The sequence below is a fragment of the Dasypus novemcinctus genome, chromosome 18 (assembly GCF_030445035.2).
Source record: "Dasypus novemcinctus isolate mDasNov1 chromosome 18, mDasNov1.1.hap2, whole genome shotgun sequence".
Taxonomy (NCBI): Eukaryota; Metazoa; Chordata; class Mammalia; order Cingulata; family Dasypodidae; genus Dasypus; species Dasypus novemcinctus.
The window spans coordinates 38611942-38634510 of NC_080690.1; positions in this window are offsets into that span (position 1 = coordinate 38611942).

Sequence of the window (22569 nt, forward strand, 5' to 3'; positions counted from 1 at the left end):
ATGGATGCTGAAATAAGTGGGAGAAATTATAACATTAAACATGATGTTTACATTGTCTAAAAGTATCTCCCTGTAAGGTAGGTACAAAGGGATGATTAACTTTGAATAAACCTGGTAGGTACCATCTTAACCAAATGATGACAGTTAACATCACCAGTAATATAATATATTGGCTTTATGTACTTCCTTATATTTTGCACTGGAAAGGATATAACATTACTTCTGTTGTATTGCTGCCAAAAATGTACAACTTGAGTTTAATCATGAGGAAACCAATGCTAATTCAAAGATACTCAACACAAGATGTGTCTACTCTTCTAAAGGGCAAAATTCACAAAAGACTAAATACTGTGGAAACTGTCTTGGAATGAAGAAAACTGAGAACACATGAAAACTAAATGCAATGTGTGATTTTGGATTAGATCCTAGTCCAGATAAAGAATGATAGTGGGCCAATTGGTGAACTTCAAATTAGGTCTATAGATTAGTTAATGGTATTGTATTAAAGTTAATTTTCTGTTTTTGATGTTCCTTTGTGTTAACTTACGACAAGATTTTGATGTTCTACACATCTTGAAGGAAGGTTTTTCCAGAGCCCTATACCATTTTTCAATTTTTTTTTTTGAATTCTGAAGTTGTTATAAAATGAAAAGTTAAAAGATTATTTTAAAATTTAAAAATCTATTTTATCTGTTGTTTGATACTTTACTATTCCTAATATAGTTGTGTGTGCTTTATTTCTTAATCAGTATTGCTACAGGGTTTTTAAAAATTACTTTTTATGCTTCTTCCCTGTGAGATTCAGCTTTTATTTTTGTTATTATTTCTATTATTTTTGTTTGATTGTTTTCTTTTCATTAATTATAGCTCTTATCTTTATTATTAACTTTCTTCTACTTCCTTTGGGTTTATTCTTTACTTTTTTGAGCTTTGTATGGTAAATGCTTCACTTATTTTCACTTTCCTTATTTTTTAATAAGTGCGTTTTAAGACTATATGTTTCACTTTAAATAGTGCTTTAGCTGCATCCCACATGCAGTTTTTGAAATAAACGTTTTCAGATGTATAATATAAATGAAGAGAATAGTATGCAAATCTTAAGTGTAATGCTCTTTGAAATTTCACTAATCAGCACACCTGTGAATTAAGTATCCAGATTGCATATTATTATGTGGACTTTAGAATTCCCCTTGAACACCTTTCTAGTCACTACCTACTCAAAAATATAATCACTATCCTGACTTAATTATAACAGGATTGTTGGTTTTACTTCCTTTTAAACTTTAGATAAGTGGAATAGTAGAGCATGTAGTGTTTGTTAAACACTGTTTGTAAGATTTGTCCATATTGCTGCATTTTGCTGTAAATTATTAATTCTTATTGCTGTCTAATTTTCTATTACTTACCCATTTTCTTGTTGATAGGTATTTGGTTAGTTTCCAGGTTTTTCCATGAATATTCTTACACTTGTCCTTTAATGGGCATTGTATATATTTCTGTTGCATATTACCTGGGAGGAGAACTGCTTAGCTACGGAATATGCAAATGTTCAGCTCTAATCAGTATGGCTGTATGGTTTTCAAAATTGTATCAGTTAACTTTCCACAAGTATAAAAATTCAGGTAACTTCTTGTCAACACTTGGAATTTTCTGTCTTTTTCCTTTCAGACATTCTGGAGGTATGATGGTATCTAATTGTGGTTTTAATTTGCATTTTTCTGATGGCTAAGCTGAAATTGAATATATTTTTAATAAATTTATTGACCATTTGAGTATACTTTTTTGGGAAGTGCCTGTTGAATTATTTCACTCCTTCTTCTCTTGTATTGTTCATATTTTTCATCCTTGTCTGTTCCTGGTCTTAGGATTAAAGCTTTCACTCTTTCACTGGTGAGTATGATGTTAGCTGTAAGTTTTTATTTATATGTCCTATATCATGTTGAAGAAGTTCCCTTCTATTTCTCATTTCCAGTTTGCTTCCTGGAAGTTTTTATCAAGAAATGCTGCTGGATTTTTTCAAATGTCTTTTCTGCTTCAACTAAGAGTATCATTTGTTTCCCCACCCTCTACATTCTATTAATGTGTTATGTCATATTGGCTGGTTTTCTTGCATTGACCCACATTTGATTGTGATGTATAATCCTTTTAATGCTGTTGGATTAGTTTTCCTGGTATTTTGTTGAGGATTTTTATATCTATATTCATAAGGAACATTTGTCTTTTCTTTTGTGATCTCTTTATCTGGCTCTGGTATTAGGGTGATGCTTGCCTCATAGAATGAATTAGGAAGTGTTCCCTCCTCTTTATTTTCTTGGAAGAGTTTGAGAAGGATTGAGGTTAATTATTTCTTGAATGTTCGGAAAAATTCACCACTGAAGCTATCTGTCCTGGAATTTTCTTGTTGAAAGGTTTTAGATTACTGGTTCAATCTCTTTCTTGTTATTTGTCTGTTGAGATCTTTTATTTATGTCAAGCCAGTTTAAATAATTTTCGTGTTTCTAGAAATTTATCCTTTTCATCTAGATCACACAATTTGTTGGTATACAATTATTCATAGTATAATTTTGTAATTTTAAAAATTTATTTAAGGTTGGTAGTTATGCTCCCATTTAATTTCTGATTATTATTATTTTCATTTTATTATTCATTTATTTCACTTATTTTCATCTTATCTTTTTTTTGGGTCAGTCTAGCTAAAGGTTTGTCAATTTTATTGATCTTTTCAAAGAACCAACTTTTGATTTCATTGGTTATCTCTATTGTTTTTCGATTCTTTATTTTTTTTCACTTATCTTTATTCTCACCTTTATTATTTCTTTCCTTCTGCTTGCTTTGGTTTTAGTTTGCTCTTCTTTTGCCATTTCCTCAAGTGTCAGTTAGGTTTCTGATTCGAGATCTATCTTCTTTAAAAAAATTTATTTTCAAAGTTAGTAAAATTTATTTCAACTTCAAAAAATAAAATAACAGAAGGCAGCTTAACAAATTATGGAAGCATTACTTTGAAAAAAATCTTTCTTGGGGATCAGATGTAGCTCAGGTGTTGAATGCCTGCTTCCCATGTTCGAGGTCCCAGTTTCGATCTCTGGTACCTCCTAAAAACAACAAATAAATGAAAAAACAAATGAAAAAACCAACTCTCATTGGAGAGTGGATGTAGCTAGTGGTTGAATGCCTGCTTCTCATGTACAGGGCTAAAATAATCTTTCTTCTTTCTTAATCTAAGTTTTTAATACTATAAATATCCCTCTCAGCACTGCCTTTGGTATATCCCCTATGTTTTGATATGTTGTGCTCTTATTTACATTTGCCTCAAGGTAGTTCTTAATTTCCCTTGTGAGTTCTTCTTTGACCCCTGGTTATTTAAGAGTATATTATTGAATTTGTACATATTTGTGAATTTTCCAGTTCTTAAAATGTTATTAATTTCTATCTTCATTCCATTGCAGTCAGAGAAGATACTTTGTATGATTTCAATCTTTTAAAATTTATTGATACTTCTTTGTGACCTACCAAATGCTATATCTTAGAGGATGATCTGTATGCAATAGAGAAGAACGTGTACACTGCTGTTTTTGGAAATGTTCTGTTTATGTCTGTTAGGTCTAGTTGGTTTACAATATCATTAAAGTCTACCATTTTTAGTTGATCTTCTGTTTGGATGTTCTATCCATTATTGAAAGTGGTATATTGAAGTCTCCTACTACTAATGTAGAAACATGTTTCTTCCTTCATATCTGGCAATATTTGCTTCACATATTTTGGGGCTCTAAATTTTGGTACATGTATGTTTATGATTATAATATCTTCTTGATGAATTGACCCTTTTATCAATATGTAATGTCTTTCTTTACTCCTTTTAATAGTTTTTTTACTTAAAGTCTCTTTTGTCTGTGGTTAGTATAACCACTTCTACTCTCTTTTGGTTACTATTGGTATGAAATATTTTCCCCATCTTTTCACTTTCAACCTAACTGTGTCTTTGAATTTGAGGTGAATTTTTTGTAAATAGCATATAGTAGGGTCATGTAATTTTTTTCCCCATTGTGCCATTCTCTCCCTTTGACTGGAGAGTTTAACGCATTCACATTTTAAGAAACTGCTAGTGGATTAAGAAGTAAATTTTTTAAAAAAATAGCACTGGCATTTATGTTTACCCATGTGTGGTAGATTGTGTTATATACCTCAGAAAAAAACATGTTCTTAATTTTAATCTTATTCTTGTGGGTGTGAACCCATTTATAAATAGGACCTTTTGAAGATATTATTTTTAGCTAATGTGTGGCCAACTGAATCCACATTAGAGGAGGTTGTGTAAAGAGAAGAAACTGGAAGTCAGTGTCAGAGAAGGCCACAGGGAGAATCCAGAAATCATGGAAAATCAGAAGAGCAGAATAAAGAGGATTAACAATAAAGAGATAGCCATGTGACAGGAGGTGGGATATAAACCAAGGAACCCCAAGGATTGTAGCAAGCTAGCATCAGAACATTATCAATCTTGGGTGGGAACAAGCCTTGCTGATATCTTGATTTTGGACTCCTTCTAGTCTCAACATTGTGAGCCAATAAATTCCTGTTGTTTTAGTGACACACTCTTGTGGTGTTTGTGATAGCAACTGTGCCCAAGTGAAATACCATGCCATTATCTTTGCTAACAGTCAGTTTTTATTTTTGCAGCGTCAGTCTATTAACTGGTGTCCTTAACCTCAACAACTCCCTTTGGCATATTTTGTAGATCTGGTCAAGTGGTAATGAATTCCCTCAGCTTTTGTTTATCTGGGAATGTCTCAATCTTACCATCATTTTTTTTTTTTATTATCCAAATCCCAAACCAATCTAACATCCTAGCGTTCTGTTTATTTATTTATTTTTAAGCCAGAGATGATGTTGATGGCAAATAACAGCCTTAAGCAATCACTTTTGAAAAATTTTTAAAAATTGGACTCTTTTATTCCCATAACTTCTGTTGTTAGGACTGTTTTAAATGAGTTAGAGAATCTCAGTACAGATTCTTAGAACATTTTAGGAATTAGAGAAAGGACTTTACCTGCAATTAAGAACCTATCATGTTAATGTTTTGTGGTATTTTTATATTACATATTCACTACTTGCATTGCTCTATATATGTAATGCAAATATGAAAAGTTAAATACAGATTTCATGGCCAATTTCTTCAGTAAGACATCAGTGTATAGAAATTTCCAGGATTGAAATATTTTGGATAAATTTATTTTCCATGCACTTATTAATTGAAGTGAAGGTATTTAAAACTACTATATGTATCTACATCTATTTTAGTACATTCATTCCATTTTAAATTCTTCTTTTTCACTTAAAAGTATATTGAACAGGGAAGTGGATGTGGCTCAAGCAATTGGACTTCCGTCTAACATATAGGAGGTCCAGGGTTCGATGCCCACCTCCTGGTGAAGGCAAGTTGGCCTGTGTGGCAAGCTTACCCATGTGGAGTGCTGGCCTGTGCAGAGTCCTGCCCCACGCAGGAGTTCCACCCCGTGCAGGAGTGCTGGCCCATGTGGAGAGCTGGTGCAGCAAGATGACACAACAAAAGAGACACAGAGGAGAGATAAAGAGCAGCCTGCCCAGGAATGGCGCCGCCCACACTTCCCGTGCCGCTGACGACAACAGAAGCGGACAAAGAAACAAGACGCAGCAAATAGACACAGAAAACAGACAACCAGGGGAGGGGGGAAAATTAAATAAATAAATCAATCTTTAAAAAAAAAAAAAAGAGACACAGCAGATGAGGGAGCTGAGGTAGCACCAGCGAATGATTGCCTCTCTCCCACTCCATAAGATCCCTGGATTGGTTCCCAGAGCTCCCTAATGAGAATGCAAGCAGACACAGAAGAACACACAGTGAATGGACACAGAGAGGAGACAATGGAGGGAGGGGGGAAAATAAATAAATAAATAAATAAATAAACAAACTTATTTATTTATTCCCCCTCCCCCCAATTGTCTGCTCTCTGTGTCTATTTGCTGCATCTTCTTTGTTCGCTTCTGTTGTTGTCAGTGGCACGGGAATCTGTGTTTCTTTTTGTTGCGTCATCTTGTTGTGTCAGCTCTCCATGTGTGCGGCATCATTCCTGGACAGGCTGCACTTTCTTTTGCACTGGGCGGCTCTCCTTACGGGGCACACTCCTTGCGCGTGGGGCTCCCCTACGTGGGGGACACCCCTGAATGGCAGGGCACTCCTTGCGTGCATCAGCACTGCACATGAACCAGCTCCACACAGGTCAAGGAGGCCTGGGGCTTGAACCGCGGACCTCCCATGTGATAGAAGGATGCCCTAACCACTGGGCCAAGTCCGCCACCAAAAAATCTTTTTAAAAACTATATTGAACACAAATTTCTATTTTATCAAAGGTCCAAAGAGACTATAAACATCCCCTTAATTTGCTACTTTTCTAGCTTATAGATGTAGAATGGATTGGGTCTGCACGGTTGACTAGGTCTTTATGCCAACTCTGGCTTTAAATCTCTTTAAGCGATTCTTTAACATAAAAATTATTTAGGTATTGTTTAATTGCCCCTGCCAGGTAGTTTTACCAAACATCTCTATATCTGAATCAGTTTTATCTAAATTATAGAGATATTGAGGAAAATTTTATTTTTGGAGATTAAAAAAGCGCCTGGCTCGTAGTATGTGTTCAAATAAAGATTTATTGAATGAATGCATGAATTCATGAAAGAAAGAAAGAGAGAGAGAGAAAAAGAGAGAGAGAAAAAAAGAGAGAGAGAGAAAGAAAAAAAGAAATGTTTTCTATGCAAATACTTCAACCATTTTTCTTTCATGCCATTTTCTAGTCCTGTATAAATAAATATTTCCTTTAGTCGATAACTACAATATTTTTTATTTCTATTTTGCCTTTTATTAAAAGGCATATGAAACTATATTATGCTGCTTATTTATATACTATATTACAGGCTATGATAGTACAGTACAATTTTATCAATTATTTTGTCATTCCTTTCTTCATTCACTCACCAAGCATGTATTATTTGCTATGTGCCTGACCCTATTCTAGGAGGTGAAGATACAAAATAAGTAAGACATGCTTTCAAGGAGTGAGTGTAACAGGAAGGTTCACATCTTATTATAAAATGGTCTGTAATACCTTCATTTTGAGGAAGAGTGACTTTGTGCTCTAGGAGGTCAGAGGAGGATGAGTGGAAATATCCCAGGAAAAATGGGAGACAAGGAAAAAAATCCAGACCAAGAGGACTGAGGGAGCAAAAGCATGGAGATGAGCAGAAAAGTGTGGGTGAAGGGAACTCTAATGGACCAGTTTATGCTTGGGGGAGGCAGCGTGGATATAGGAGGCTGAAAAGGGATGAAGAAGCCCAGGACATCCAAGAAAGTATGGCAGAAGAGAACTAGAGAAGACAGTTGTCTGCTATAAACAAGTAACCCAGACTAGTGAGAGAGACATTTCTTCCGCCATCACCCAGTGAAACTTTCTGTGTAATACTGAATGGCTTCTTTTCTTCCAGCTTTATTACCCTTTGTTCCTTACTTCTAATTAGTTATAAACTTAAATGAAATTTTAATATCTGTTAATATAAATACATTCTAAAACATGCTTACCCCAACTCCTACCCTTTCTCGTATAGCTTGACACTCCTTTCTCTTTTCATGAATCCAAATTCTGTTTTGTGAGTGAGTTGGCCAGAGTGTGGGAAGCAAGAGTGTGTAGAAGTGGTCAGTGATTGCTTCACATGAGTACATATTAATTTGCTTTTTCTTAATTTAGCTTCAGAGTATTGGTACCATTGAGACTTCTCATTATAGCCTTACATTTTCCTTTATCTCTCACTGGATGCATTACTGCTGGGAATGAAATGCATAGTAGGTTCTCCTGCCAGGAGTCTGGGACCTTGTTAGGTTCTGTTTCACAGTGTTAATCATATAATGTTTTTGTTCTTTTCCAACTGTAGCTGAAGAAGAATAGAAACATTCTGTTCCCTCCCTCAAGGCAATGTTCTTGTATCTGGTACCTAATAAAATGGTAACAAATACTCAGAATACTTGCTAGATTAATGAATATGTGGACAAACATATGAATGAATATTATATTTATTGTACTATACTTTTGAAAGACAATTTTTCTAGGTATGGGGATCTTGGCTGAGTATTTTTCCTTCAGCGCTTTGAATACATTATCCTTTGGCTACTTACTGCTATGGTTTCTGATAAGAAATTAGCAATTAATCTTATTGAGGCTTCCTTGTATGTGACACATTGCATCTCTCTTGTGGCTTTTAGGATTCTTTTCTTTGTCTTTGGCATTTGACAGTTTGTTATAATGTGTAGCAGTGTGGGTCTATTTGGGTTTATCTTGTACTTGAGTTTCTGGCTGCTAAAATAAGTACCAAAGAGTGTGTTGGTTTAACAACAGTTTATTGACTTTTGGTTTCAGAAGCTAGAAGGCTTGCTTCCTCTCATGGTCAGTATCTTCTGGCTGATCTGCAATCTTTGGGGTTCCTTGGCTTTTCCATCATATGACAGTGCACATGGCAGTATTTTCTTTCTCTTCCTGGTTCTGTTGACATCTAGTTTTTTACTGCTTCCGGTGACTTTTTCCTCTATAGCCTTCTCTACTAGGCCTCCAGTAAGTAGTATTAAGACCTATTCTGATTCAGTTGGCCACACCTTACTTTAAAATGTCCTATTTGCAATGGTTTCACACTGGCAGGAATGGATTAAAATTAAGGACATGCTTTTCTGAGGTTTATAATTCAATCTCAAACATCCTATGTGGAGTTCGTTGAGATTCTTGCAAATATTCATGTCTTTTAATTTGGGAAATTTTCATCCATTATTTCTTTGAATGTTCTTTCTGCCCCTTTCTAACTTTCTTCTCCTTCTGGAACTCTCATAATGCATACACTGGTTTACTTGATGGTGCCCCACAGGCCACTTATGCTCTGTTCACTTTTCTAGTTTCTACAGCTCAGTGAATAATTTCAATTGTCTTATCTCCAAATTCACTGATTCTTTCTTCCACCAGCTCTAAACTACTGTTGAACTTCAGCTTACTTTGGTTCCTTTTTGTGATTTCTATCTCTTATCAGTATTATTTTTCTGTTCATCTATCATTTTCCTAATTTCCTTTAGTTCTTTGCCCATGTTTTCCTTTATCTCTTTGAGCATATTTAGGATAATTTTTAAAAGGCCTTTAGTATGTCTCCTCATTGATGATTTCTAATGCTTTATCTTGTTTCTTTGTGTGGTCTATTATTTCCTGTTTCTTTGTATTCCTTGTAGTCTTTTGTTGTTGCACACTGGAGATTTTCATATTTTATTTTGTTATCTCTAGAATTTAGTGTCTGAGATATACATTCCTTAAGCTTGTATCTGACTAGTGTTATGGCAGAGATTTTCCTGAATGTCAGGGGTAGGGAAGGAAGGAAAGAAAGAAGGAAGGGAAGAAGGAAGGGAGGAAGGAAGAAAGGAAGGAAGGAAGGAAGGAAGGAAGGAAGGAAGGAAGGAAGGAAGGAAGGAAGGAAGGAAAGAAGGAAAGAAGGAAAGAAGGAAGGAAAGGAGGGAGGGAAGAAGGGAGCGAGTAGACTGGCCTGTAGGAATGCCTAATAAATGGATTTAACAAACAGGCTGAGGCAAAAGCCCCATCCTGACGTTTTTTTGTCCTGGGCTTGCATTCGTCACCATAAGGATTTCTTCATTTGTGCAGATCTGAATATCCCTTTTCTCCTAGGTATTAGTATTTCTTCCTGGTGCCAGGTACTCCACCATGTGTTCTAAAGTCAGCTGTACTATGCCCTACGCAGCTGCAACTCAGCTTTGCTCCTCCATTTTCCTAGCTACCTAGTGTTCCAGTTACCTAAGTGCAGGGTAATTTCTGTCATGGCAAGCCTGTGATGAGTGGCCTGATTTAGTTTCAGTTTTCCACTCGAAAGACTGGAACCATAGTATGTCACAGGGGTTACACTGCTTCCTCTGGAATTGGGATCATGGAACCACCCTAGGAACACAAACTAGCTCAACACTGTGCCATGGAGCGGTTGGGGAAAAGACCATCAAGGGAACCATGAGATTTTCCTACTGTTTTACATAGGTTGCGTTTTCTTGATTCAGTGTTTGCCCTGTTACTGCAACCCTTTGTTTTCTGGAGCTCTAGGAATGATATTTCTGCCAGATCTTACTAATATTTTCCTTATTTCATTTAGTTTCCTCTGCTAGTTTGGAAGTTATGTTTATGGTTGATATCATATTTCTTTTGGTAATTGTTTAGGTTTCCTAGGCTGCTAAAAGCAAATACCATGAAATGGGTGAGGTTTAACAATAGGAGTTTATTTTCTCACAGTTTTGAAGCCAGAAAAATGCCCAATTAAGGCATCATCAAGGTGATGCTTTCTTCCTCAAGACTGGCTGCTGGAGATCCTTGGCTCCTCTGTTACATGGCAAGGCACTTGGCAGCATCTTCTGGTCTCTCCCTTCTCTTCCAAGTTTCATTGATTTCACGTTCTTGTTTCCATGGCTTTCTCTCTCTCATGTCTGGATTCATTACATTTATAAAGGAGTCCAGTAATAAAATTAAGACCCATCCTGACTGAGGTGGGACGTATGTTAATTGAAGTAACCTGAGAAGGTCCTACTTACAGTGGATTTACACCTACTGGAATGGATTACATTTAAGAACATGTTTTCCTGGAATACCTACAGCTGCAAACCACCACAATGATTATCCTTTCATTTATAATGTAATACTTAAGTATATTTTTCCTTTTTCCTTCCTCCATCTTTCCCTCCCTCCCTCCATCTCTCCCTCCCTCCCTCCATCTCTCCATCCCTCCTTCCCTTCCTCCCTCCTTCCCTCCCTTCTTCCTTTCCTCCCTCCCTTCCTTTTTCTTTCTTCCTTTTTAACTTTAATAAAATAACTTAATGACAGTAATGTCAAAGGTTAAATAGATTTACAAGGTTTATAAGGAATGTAATACTCTTATGTTATGGTTTTTAAAAAAAATTAATTGTTTCAGATACTCTGTAAACTTAAAATCATTCAGAATAATAATTATTATTCTAAATGATGCCACAATGCCCTTTCATTGCATACAAAGTGAAATTAAAACCTAGTAAGTGAAAGCCTCCAGATACATCACTGTCATCACCCTAAAATATTTGAACTTCCAGGACAGTGTTGGTGTCTCTGGAGACTTGAATCAAAGGTAAGCTTGGTTATAATGTCTGAAGGGAATGTTCTGATGACCCAGAATGTGCTAGGGAAATGCAGAGGATAGGACAGCTTCTTATTTGGATGGACCAGTATAGGCCTTGTCTTCATTTCTGAAATTCTTCCAAAGTGATTCCTCCTAAGGGCAGTTTGAAAGGTAGACACTGTGCTGTTGTAGGTAGTTGTGGACCTCTCTAAAGTATGAATGTCAGACAGTGGCCTTGATAGCTAATGACTTTAGTCCTTGAAACAAACAAACAAAAAATGATGATTAAGAAGAAATGGATTTAGAAGATTTGTGAAAACTCAATGAGAAGCAGAAAAGTCAGACATATTCACTTAATTAAAAAAAAAAATGAAATGGCTTTCTTAAATTAGAGAACTTCCCGAGCTGGCTAGTTAATGAATTTCAACACAGAATAAAGGGACATGTAGTTATTTTTATTCTCACTCAAATCTCTGACACACTACATTTTAGCTGATTGCATTTTCTCTAAATGGCTGGAGGTGGTAATATATGGATAGTCAATATCTTCTGAGCATTTTCATCTTTACAGTACACATCTAATGAGTTTATGTCTTCATTCTTAATTACTTCAGCAATAGGTATTGTATGATCCCGTGTGGAAAGATGTATTTAATTAATATTGCCTCTTAAAGCTTTGTGAGGAAATGTTTCCTTGATTTGTGGTATAAATTTATAGGCACCACCTTGGATATCACTCATGCAATAAGTGCCTTAGGAAAAGAGTACTGTGCAGAGCCTCTCAGCAATCTGGAAGTGAAAACAGGCAGCTCGGCAACAGCTTTATTTTCAAAGTAAGGTCCGGGGTAGAATGCAAAGAATAGATGTAGATCATTGTCTCTAGTGTTACCAGATTTATGATAGGTTCTCCTCTTAACCAGCAGAATGAAGGAGTGGATGCTTCGAGACAGAATTCTTTTTGTGCACAGAGGTTAAAAAAAATTAATTTAAATTAGAAATAAAAAAAAAAAAGAATACAGGGAGACTAGGATTACCTCCTAAGATTTAACTATCTTCAAAAAAATTTTTTTTAAATTTAGGGATCTTTTCCTTATTGTGTAAAACTTGGCAATTAGAAAATAGTAAAAAAAAAAAAAAAAACAAGCAACCAAGCTCCCGAGATAATCATTGTCCTTTTTTCCCACTTTCATTTTTTATTATTGATTATTCTATATGTATAATTTCTATTTTGATTTTTTGTTAATCATAACTAATCTTCAGTTTCATTAAATTCTTCATAAACGTCACTTTTAATGCCTATAAAATATATTTAGACATGCCTTAAGGTAAGTATTCATTTCCTTCACAATGTCTATTTTGGAGGAAAGAGGTCATGAGGATTTTACGGGTGCTCATCAAATGGCTATTAGCTGACTAGCATTTTCTGCATCTACATCTCTCCATCACTAAAATGGGTTTATGAAATAATGTATCTCCTCTTACCTTTGCTGAGTCTATACTTATCTAAATATTCAAAATAGTCATTGACGTTTTGTCAAGTCAGAGAGCTTTCCACAAGAGAGATTTAGGAGATCTAGATGGGGAGACTTAGGGTTAATAGTGGACTAAGTCTCATGCATTTTAATTAGTGACAACACCAAATTAAATTCCCAGGTAAGAAGCCAGGAGGTCAGAGGTGCCAGGGCCCTGCCAACTGTACCAGGCTTCAATGCTGTAATTGATTAAAGCATCACAGGGTAATATTTTTCTAAGTGTGTCACAGCATTTCTTCTTGTTAGGTGCTACATTTGCTTGCTGCTGTAAAACATGCTGAAATAATTGGATTACTGGTGATCATAGAGCAAATAACTTCTGGCATGGAGATATTTTCACAATATTTTAGAGAGAAAAACTCAAAATACTTCTTTCATGGTCAAAAAATTTTCTCTTATTCCTAACTTCCTTCATTTTCTAATTCCTTACCCCTTTCCTAACAGGCAGAAAGGACTCAGACTTCTCTGGGGTGTGAACTGAGCAATACTTGAATGCCTTGGTAGAGAAGAATCTGATATATTTCCCTGGAGGTCTTTAGAGATGGAATAGCTATATGGATATCAATATGGAATGTCCGAGCAAAGAAGCTTTAGTAAGTATCTGTAGGTTCCAGATGCTGGACATTAAATATCCTGCCATAACCGACTGAATGTACTGGGGGAGAGTGTAAACTACAATGTAAACTATTATCCATGTGGTGCAGCTGTGCTCCAAAATGTATTCACCAAATGCAATGAATATGCCACAATGATGACAGAGGTTGTTGATGTGGGAGTAGTGGGGTTGGGGGGGGTGGTATGGGGTATATGGGAACTTCTTATATGTATATATATATATATTTTAAAGATTGATTGATTGATTTCTCTCCCCTTCCCCCCACCCCAGTGGTCTGTTCTCTGTGTCTATTTGCTGCGTGTTCTTCTTTGTCCACTTCTGTTGTTGTCAGCAGCACGGGAATCTGTGTCTCTTTTTGTTGCGTCATCTTGTTGTGTCAGCTCTCCATGTGTGCGGCACCATTCCTGCACAGGCTGCACTTTCTTTCACGCTAGGCGGCTCTCCTTATGGGGCGCACTCCTTGTGTGTGGGACTCCCCTATGTGGAGGACACCCCTGCGTGGCACGGTACTCCTTGCGCGCATCAGCACTGCGCATGGACCAGCTGCACACGGGTCAAGGAGGCCCCGGGTTTGAACTGCGGACCTCCCATGTGATAGATGGATGCCCTAACCACTGGGTCAAGTCCACTGCCCCTCTTATATCTTTTAATGTAACATTTTTCATGATCTATTTATCTTCAAAAATATATAATTAAAAAAATAATGGGGGTGGGAGGGTGGGGAGTAGGATATATGGGAACCGCTTATGTTTTTTAAGGTAATGTTTTGTGTGATCTATTCATTAAAAAAAAATTTTTTTTTAAAGTAAAATTTAAAAAAAAGAAAATAGAGAATAGTACAGAGTTCCTCATATCTGGCACCCGGTTTTCTCTACTGTTAACATCTTATGTTTGTATGGTACTTAAGTAACAATTAATGAACCAATATTGTATATTATTATTATTTTTTAAGATTTATTTATTTTATTTATTTCTCTCCCCTTCCCCCCTGCCCCGCTGTCTGCTCTCTGTGTCCATTCGCTGTGTGTTCTTCTGTGACCGCTGTGTGTTCTTCTGTGACTTCTATCCTTATCTGTGGTACCGGGAATCTGTGTTTCTTTTTGTTGTGTCATCTTGTGTCAGCTCTCTGTGTGTGCGGTGCCTTTCTTGGGCAGGCTGCACTTTCTTTTGCGCTGGGCGGTTCTCCTTATGGGGTGCACTCCTTGCATGTGGGGCTCTCCTATGCAGGGGACACCCCTGCGTGGCACGGCACTCCTTGCATGCAAGTTCATACTTTATTCAGATTTCCTTAATTTTTACCTAATATACTTTCTGTATTCCAGGATCCCACGCAGGACACTACATTACATTTAGTCATCATGACTCCTTAGACTCGTCTTGGCTATAACAACTGCTGAGACTTTCCTTGTTTTAGAGGACCTTGACAGCTTTAAATAGTAGTGGTCAGGTATTTTGTAGAATACCCTTGTATTGGGATTTGTTTGATGTTTTTCTCATAATTGGGCTGAGGGAATGGGTTTTGGGATGAAGACCACAGAGATGAAGTGCCATTTTCATCACATCATATCAAGGGTACATACTATTGACATAATTTATGAATGTCGTTGTTGACCTTAATTACATGCTGAGGTAGTGTTTGTCAGGTTTCATCAATGTAAAGTTACTCTTCCTTTTCTCGCTTCCCTTACTGTATGCTCAGAAGGAAGTGTTTATGAACAGTCCACACTTAAGGAGTGGGGAATTAAACTTCTTGAATGTAGAGAATCTACGTAAAATATTTGGAATTCTTCTGCATTGGAGATTTGTCTCATCTTCCCTATTTACATATTTATTCAATCATTTATTTACATCAATATTGAGTCAAAAGTATTTATTTTATACTTTGAGTTATAATCCAGTACTACTTTATGTATTTTGTTGCTCAGATTATTTTAGCATTGGCCCCTGAGCACTGTGTGAGCTGGCTTCTGTGTCCCTTTGACATCCTCCCATCGGTGTGGATTACTTTTCTTTTTTTAAAGCACTTCCTTACTATCTGGCACTGCAAGTTGCTCCAGGTTTGTCTTGTTTATTTCCTGCCTGGGTACTAGGATCAACCATTTTTCCAAGGATACACAGCCTTTTAAATCCACTTTTCTTTTTCTTGAGAAGGTTTTGGTTTTCCTTAGCTGTGTTTGAAAACTTTTGTCATTAACTTCTCTGTCAGTCCAGAAGTGCAGGTATTAGAAGAAAGTCGTCAGATTCTATCACTAAACAAAGAGTTTGGAAATAGACTTGCAATTTCTCTTCTGAGTTTTCTATATCACCGGTGTCAAATATTGTAGCTTGTTAACAAGAAAGCCACTACCCAGAGAGAGCTTAGAAATGCCAATTAGAGTCAGACCATTTATTTATAAATGTACGAATTCGCTTCACATTTCATCGTGGGGCAAGTCATGCCTTGTTTCTTTAACTGTCGATAGTTCTCACTGGGCAGAAGGAATTACTCCAAACCTCACTTCTGACATCCGCAGATGCTTCCCGCCTCCCCAAAGCCTCCATGCACTCCTGAATTCATGGAGGGAGCTCTTTTTATAGCTTGTAAGGATTGTTTTCTATGGAAAGAAGAAAAGATGAGTTTCTCTTGGTTAAGTAATAGCTGTGGAGAGAGCAGTTTATACATATAAGAGGGGTCATTTTAACCCTGGGCAAGTTCTTGAGGTGGTTTATTGAGTGATATTTTTAAAAGAGGCCATGTATAACACATACACTTTTTTCCAATTCATCCTAGATCTGGGCCTTGTCAAGGAAGTCCTTCCCTTGCTAACATATAGATTCTGAAAGAGCAAAAAATAGTTTCTGACGGGATTCTCCAAAGCATCTTATCTGGCTAGAGAACAATTCCTTTTGGCCTCAGGGAAAATTGCAAGCTCAAATCCAGGAAACAGAGAGGCCACCTCTGGCAGCTGCCTTTTGCTGCCTGAGACAGAGATTATTACCGTCCTCCTCGGTGAGGACTCCACCTCAGTGGAATCACTACGGGAAACATGAATCCGCACCCCCTAACCCCGCCCCCACCTCATAGGCAAGTGCATTACTCAAGATGAACTCAATTAACAGCGCCTACACCTGCCACAGTATCCTAAGCAAGATCGGCACTTTAAACAGTAAGGTCTGCAGGACTTAAGAATTTCTTAAAAGTGTGGCAAGGGGAACTAGGAAAAGGGAGCAGGGAAGTTTCCTGTGGTCTGGTTTCTATTAATATATCTGATTGACTTGACAGTAACTGTCACAAGCATGTTTTTAGTTTTACGATCTTTAAATAAACATTAAAGCTGTGCGTGGTATGTTCCTCCTAAGACTTAATTTTCCAGAAAAGGAAGATGAGATGTTTTTATTTTTTGAGATAAATTTCCCCAAAATGGAAAAACTGTTGAATGGTATTGACTGAGATCTGGGAACTTCAGATTCACACTAACTACCATATCCTTTTTATTATTATTTCTTCCATTTGGATCAATCAATTGGCATACATTCAAAAGTCCCTCTCAACAGAATGAGATGCTAGTACCAGTGGAATTGTTAGACACGGTTTGGCATATTAAACCTCAGTTGTCCAATTATATTCAATGCAAGCTGTGAAATGAATTACTAGGAATGACTTTGGTTCGGGCGAGTTCAATATTTCCTTTGAATTTCCTCTTCTTTAGGTAAGGCTCCGCTTCCAAATTAACTATCAATCAGGGGGAAATTTCTGTTGACACCAGCTTTCTAGACTTTCTACTCTGGAGGCCAAATTTATAGGGCTTTTGGGGCTTAGGTTTGGGTGGGTAGATTGTATGTGATGAGATGTGTAGGTCTCACACCATTCTCTCTAAGTGACCTCATGGAATGTTGCAGAATGGGGACTCAAATTACAGAGCTATTAAATTGAAAGGCCTCTTTTAAACTTGCCTATTTCCAGGTAGAGCTTGAAAGATATCCACATTAAAGTTTACTACGGATGAAATGTACACAATGGCGCAAAGCAAAATGTGTGACAGTCTCCTGGCAGGATTCGTCAATCATTCTTGGACTTTTTTCAGTGGGGATAAAGGGCTCAGCATGACTCGAATAAGGGTTTACATCCCAGGAATCTTGGTTTAGCAGAAATATATTCTCTGAGTTATTTTTTATTAATAGATCTTTGGGGAGAAATGGTTGTAAGAAAATTTCCCCATCTTGGGCCATGGATTTATTACTAAAAGCCCATATCAAATCTCTTGATCCATTAAGTACTGTGTGTTACTATACATCATAGGTGACTATCTTTGGGAAGCAGTGACATAGTGTATAAGACAGACAATACTTTGTGGATTGCAGCCATTCAGTACACTTACCTCTTCTTTTCCTTTTCTTCTACCTTCTCCTCCTCCTTTTTTTTTTTCCTAACCTACAATGATCAGGAAATGTCATATATTTTGCAGCTAAATATTTGGTTAATTGATACTTACTAATAAGTTGCTAGTGTTTTAGCAATTTTCACAGTTGAAAAACTATTACATATCTATGCTTTTATAACATTCCAAATTTTCACCAGGTATTTTTAGCTAAAAACAGCTAATATTTCCTGAGTTCTTAGTATGTGCTCCATACCAGGTTAACTGCTTTAGGTACATTATCCCACCAATTGTTCACTGTTCTGTAAGGTGCAAGTGTTGGTTTCATTTTACTGGTGAGGTAATTGATGCTCAGAAAGGTTAAGAGTTTTACTTCAGGTCAAACAGCTATTAATTGATGGGGCCAGGATGTGAACTAAGGCAGGCTGCCTATGGTCTTGACCGTTACTCTAAACTGTCTGCTAAAGAATATAAATTGCTTTTTTGGTCTAGTCCATGCCCTCTCTAATATTCCAGATGTGGGTCAGTAAGAGAAACCCTATAGGTCTTAGGATAGTCCTTTATTATAGAAAAAAATATATTACCTGAAAACCTCCTTGTAGTTTCTATCCACTACTTCTTTTTTTGTCCCTGGAGTAAGTACATATGAAAACCCATTGGGAACTGGACAGCCCTGTGTGTGTATTGAGTGTTGTTATTTCGCTTTTTGTTTTTGTCATTATTATATGAAAGTTGAATCCTGATTCTCTGAGGTAGCCCTGCATATGTTTAAAGAAAAACTATTGTGCCCCTTCAGCCCCACTCACCACTTTCCCAGATGGAACATCTTTAGTCTCTACAAGTATCTTTCATAGAAGATAGTGTAAACTAAGACTTCTAAACCTTTTCTTCTCAATTCTGCAGGTTTATCAATATAGCCTTGAGACATAGTTATAGCTCTTGGGGGTGGCCATATGACTGTGTACTCATAGCATCTGAGATCAGTAAACACCAATTTTTCCCTACTTGAACCAATATTAATCTGCCATTTTTTTTTCTTCCCTTCTACTATTTTTTGATGCCTGGAAATACATTTTAATTATTTCAAATTTACAAATGCTTGTATTCTAGATGTTTCTGTGGTCCACCTGCTATCTATGCACATAAGCTAAGTTGAAGTGGCACCTCAAAATAGCAGTTATGGATGGAAAACAAATGCATGTTCACTGAAATTAAGGATAATTTGGATGATTTGGAAGTTGACAGGTGGACAATAAAATTTAAGGTGAATTCCTTAGATGTCTGATTCTGCCACTCAGAAACATCGATTTCCTTCGTGGTACAAATAATAGCAGTTAAACTGTCTAGTTATCCAGCCTATTTCAACCAGGAAAAGAATAACGAAACAATATGAGCTGAGTGTGGTGTGAGGCAGTCTCACGTGTGAGCATCATTGACCATGAGTTCTCACACATGGTTTTCATACAAGTAAGAACTTAGCTAGATACTTTATATACATCATCTCATTTGATCTTTTCAACCAACCTATAATAATCATTAACATTTCCTGAGTACATACTATGGGTCAAGCACTATTTTAAGTACCTTATATCAATGATCTTGCTTAATCATCACAATATCCCTAAGAGGAAAAGTTAGAAATACTTTCTAAAACTGACTAAAGGTGGCTTAAATTGCTGAAAGGACTTACAGTTTGCTTTGTAAGAAATCCAGAGGGTGGCTTTGCCAGAGTTCATTGATGTCTCAAAGTGCCTTGTCTCCTTTGACTCTTTCTCTCTGTGAACTTCAATGAATCATCAATGTACCAAAGATGGCTGCCATCGCCCCAAGCACCAGGTCTTCATACAACAGCACCCAGTGCAGGAAGCAAAGGGCAAGAAGGAGTAGCAAAGGGCCTTTTCTCTATCCAGTTCTCTCATTTTTAGGAAGGAAAATCATTCCTAGATGTCTTCAGTAGCTGTCCTTTCTCAAGAACTGCATTATGCTATCATCCTTACCTTCTAGGGAAGATGAGAAAGTTAGTACCTGGCAAAGGAAAATAGGGTTACCTTGATTTGCTTAGAAGAGAAGGTCTCAAACTTTTAGTCACAAGACCTGCTTTTCACTCTTAAAAAATTTTGAAAACCCTGAAGAGCTTTTGGTTATGTGGGTTATATCTATTGATATTTACTGTATTCGAATTTAAAACTGATAAATTAAAAAAAATTTATTAATAAACACAAAGCATGCTAACATTATAGTTTTTTTGAAAAATAATTGTTTTTAAAAACACAAAGTTAGTCATAATAGTGGTTTGGTTTTTTTTTTTTTTTTTTTTTTTTTTACATTTTTGTAAATCTCTTTTATGTCTGACTTAATAGAAGATACCTGGAATTTTCTATCTGCTTCTGTATTCAGTATGCTGTGATATTGTTATTTTGTTTGAAGAGTATGAAGAAAATCCATCTCCACAAAGGTATGTGTTTCAAAAATTAGGTTATTGTAACAGCTTTTTCAGTAATTGTGGATATTCTATTTTGATACTATGCCCAAACTCACCCCAATGGTAGTTTCTTAATGGTTTGTTGCACATGAAATCTGAAACCAAATCAATAAACGTTTTTGAACTTTGTTTCATTAAGATCCATTGATCTCTTTTGCAATATGAAAACACCCACGCATGATTTTATAACACCATGTATTGGTCATTTGGAAAATATTGGTTCATTGAGTTACACAGATCTAAATGTTGTTATGTTTCACTATACAATATAGAAAAATAACATTCATTAATCTTACCACTTATCTCATCAGAAAAGTGTCTACATTTTGGGAAGCTGTCAAGCTCTCAGTGGTACACACAAGTTTTACAGAATTCTAATTTTCACTGAAAGCTCATGTTTTATCATTGGCAGCAAATACTCTCAGTTGTTTTCCTTGAAGTGTTAGGCTCATATTGTCTGCCAGATACTCAAGTCTGAATAACCATGGTTTGTTAGTTGTTCTTTTAAGTGAGGATAATGTTCCCTGATAAAAGCAGCTAGTTTGGATTTTAGCTCACACAATTGCACAGGTGATTTTTCTCAAGCCAACCACAGTCCTCCAGTGTGCAGCAGCAGGTTTCTATATGTACTTTTCATTTCATCACAAGTGGAGTATTTAAATGATATACTCTCAAGGGCCAAGATTTAATAGAATTAATGATTTGTTAATAATTTGTATTGCTTCATCAAGGATATTTTTAAGTGAAATGGCTGGTTTTAAAATTTTTTAACAACAGTACCTGGAGACCAAGAGCACAGTGGCTACCGATGCAGCTGGGTGCTCCTGCTTTGATTCGTGCTAAGGCACCAGTAGTTTTACCCACCATTCCTTTTGAACCATAGTAGAAAAGGTAAATAATGTCTTAGTATTATTATGAAAGCAGTTTTTCCTCACACACTATCTGAAAGGGTCTCCCCAAGGGTCTGCTTACTATACTTTGAAACTGCTGGCTTAAGCCATTTATAATTCATCTCCTGAAGTTGGGCAAACGGCTACCCAATAAAATCAGGGTTCTGTTCACAGGGAAAAGGGGAAAATGGCTACTGTCTAAATATCTGTTGCTTGCATGACAAGTCTGAGTCCTGGAACTATTGTTAGGTGACTCAATTCCGGGGTCTCCTGGCTCCTTAGCACTGGCTTTTTTTTTTTTTAAGATTTTATTTTTTTATTTATTTCTCTTCCCTTCTTCCCCACCCCCCCAGTTGTCTGCTCTCTGTGTCCATTCACTGTCTGTTCTTCTGTGACTGCTTCCATCTTTATCAGCGGCACCAGGAATCTGTGTTTCTTTTTGTTGCGTCATCTTGTTGTGTCAGCTCTCCGTGTGGGTGGCGCCATTCTTGAGCAGGCTGCACTTTCTTTTGCGCTAGCCCCTTATGGGGCGCACTCCTTGCACATGGGGCTCCCTTACGCGGGGGACACCCCTGCGTGTCATGGCACTCCTTGTGCGAATCAGCACTGCACATGGGCCAGCTCCACACGAGTCAAGGAGGCCCGAGGTTTGAACCCCGTGGACCTCCCATGTGGTAGGTGGACTCCCTATCCATTGGGCCAAGTCCGCTTCCCGGTACTGGCTTTTGGTCACTCCCTTCTTCTGCCTCCCCAAAAGTATGCTGTGACCCAGCCTATAAAGCTCGTCTTGATTGTGCCATTCCTCTGCTCCACACCCTCCTCCTCTACCATCTCTGTTTCTAGAATACTTTCCCACCTTCTACCCTTCAGTACTAGCCGTACTCAACTCAGTCATTCTTCAGTTACACTCCACCCCTAGCTCTCCACATTGTTCCCCACTTGCAAAGGATCTGTTGTCCCCATTACTGTCTGCTGAAACCTTACCTAAACCAAATACCACCTCCTTCATGAAGCCTTCCTGGTTCCCCATCAAAATTAATCTAGCCATCTTTTGTGATCTTATATTATTAAAACAGCGATTGCACCCTGCTGTGTATTATATTACAGTTGTGTCCATGACTGTTTCTTCTGCTAATTTCAATCTCCTAAGGGGCAGGGCTCACTGCTTCCTTCACCTTTATATATTTCATAGTTCCCAGCATAAGTCTTGGCATGTCATGGATGCTTGCAAATGTTCATTGAGTGGATTCAACCACTAAGTGTTCTGGTACACAGAGCACTAGGCACTTCAGTGAATGCCTGACCCCACCTGTCCTTTCATTGCCTAGACAGGACAGAGGAAAATCAGAATTGGTTTTGATACATATTCATCACTAATTTGACATACATTCGTCTTCTGAGAGTTGCTGCATAATAAGATACAAGCGGAGAGCCATAAATGCTGCCTCTTTGATTTTATTTTTTGTTTCCTTTAATGTGGTATGTTTCCTTCGTA